Source organism: Carlito syrichta, unplaced genomic scaffold (assembly GCF_000164805.1).
Source record: "Carlito syrichta isolate Samal-C Ts95f unplaced genomic scaffold, Tarsius_syrichta-2.0.1 Scaffold308313, whole genome shotgun sequence".
Classification (NCBI taxonomy): Eukaryota; Metazoa; Chordata; class Mammalia; order Primates; family Tarsiidae; genus Carlito; species Carlito syrichta.
In genome coordinates this window covers 128,730-130,899 of record NW_007252409.1, presented here as the reverse complement: position 1 = coordinate 130,899, position 2,170 = coordinate 128,730, and positions in this window count along the sequence as shown.

Genomic DNA, 2,170 nt, shown 5'->3' with positions numbered 1-2,170 from the left:
TCAGTCATTCACAGAGAAAACCACAACAGAATTTTTGCTACCACAAATCCCACAGGTTTTAAGTTGCTTTAGCCTTCTGGGATCACAATGGCTTTTTCAAGCTACTCAATTTTTCTCCCATTAAACTAGATGGACTTGATGACCTGAATAGAAAGGCTCTGACAACCTGGTTGCCCCGAATATGACACTAAAGCAACTAACACTGAATTACATTCCTGAGATGATCGGGGTGTTCTGAAGCTGACTGTCTTGATGAAGTTTGATAAATTTTCTTGACATGGTCTTCTCTTCATTTCTATTTTTATGTTTCTATGTTCTACCTCCTTTGTCTCTCTCAGTCTATGGCCATATATTCAACATACTTCAGTTTTGATCATAAAAACTTGACTTTAACACCAATTGATCATTATTCCTATATGCTGTGAAGTAGTCATGATAGTTACTTAGAGAAAAAAGGCTCAAATCTAATCTCTAAGTGGTGATTGGTAGACAAGTCATTTCTGATTTTGAGCTGTAATAAGAGTTTATTCATTGGTTAAATATCCGCAAACTCTTACACTTATAGTTTTGAAAATGTTTCTTCTAGAGCTGAGAATGTCTTTTTGGCCTCTTCAGACATTTTGGTTTCTGAGTTGAAGATTTTAAGACAATCTAGTTCTATTTATTCTTGGCATAACTGGAAGACAAAGTTAAAAGACTACTGGGAAGTTAAAAAGGCTTTTATGTCATTTGCATTCAGACCAAGACTGGGTTGGGTTAATGAAATGAGTAAATGAATCAGAAACACGTGGATAATGTTGCCCTTCATGGGCAACAGTGCTTTTAATGAGGAACCAGAATGCAGCAAGTCAGAGATAGTTTCATTTTATTTAAGCTCATGTGTCCATACTGCTGGACTTCAGGCCCAATTTCCTACGGCCCTTTTTGCTTTCTGGAATGGAGTGCCAGAGTGTACTCAGAATGCAAGATTCCTGCTAACAGAAGTTGTATACCCTTGGCCTCAGCTTATGCATACAAGTAATCACTGCATTGGTTGGGGAATACAACTCTAGGAATACTCAAAGCTCAGATTTTCTCTCCTTTTACCACTGATATGGAGAGTAAGTGTGTGATATCTGGAGTTCAAATCCCTCCTTCTTCACTAACTGTGTAAGCTTGGGTAAGAGTGATGGCCTCAAATAAGAATGGGCAGGGGAAGAGTAAGACTCTCAACCCTTAGTTTTCCATTCTGTAAAATGGGGAAAATAATAAAATAAAAGCCATTTTCTAATGTTGCTCTGAGAATTGAGGTTGAATAACTATAAGAATCTTAGAAAATGCAGGAGACATCGGAGCAGGTAACCAATTCCTGATCCAAACCCAGCTGCCCATGCCATAAGAGATAAGATAGACAAATGGGACCTCGTTAAACTGAAAAGCTTCTGCAAAGCAAAAGAAACCATCAAGAAAGCAGGGAGACAGCCCACAGAATGGGAAAAAATATTTGCCAACTGTATAACTGACAAAAGCTTAACATAGGATCTACAAGGAACTCAAACATGCCAAAAGGAAAACAACAAAGAGTCCCATTAAAAAGTGGGCAAAAGACATGAATAGACACTTCTTAAAAGAGGATATATGGGCAGCCAACAGACACATGAAAAAGTGCTCAGCCTCACTAATCATCAGAGAAATGCAAATCAAAACCACATTGAGATACTACCTAACCCCAGAAAGAATGGCCATCATTAATACAACAAACAACAATAGATTCTGACGAAGATGCAGAGAAAAGGGAACTCTTCTACACTGCTGGTGGGAATGCAAACTAGTTCAACCTCTAAGGAAAACAGTGTGGCAATTTCTGAAAGAACTAGATGTTGACCTTCCATATGACCCAGAAATCCCCCTACTGGGAATATACCCAGAGGAACTCAAGTCATTCTACAAAAAAAGATACTTGCACACACATGTTTATTGCAGCACTATTCACAACAGCAAAAACATGGAACCAACCGTGCTGCTCATCAAAACTGGATTGAATTAAAAAAATGTGATACATATACATAATGGAATATTATACAGCCATAAAGAAGGACAAACATATGAACTTTGCAGCAATATGTATGGAATTAGAGTCTATAATACTCAGTGATCTATCACAGAAACAAAGAAGAGTACCATATGTTCT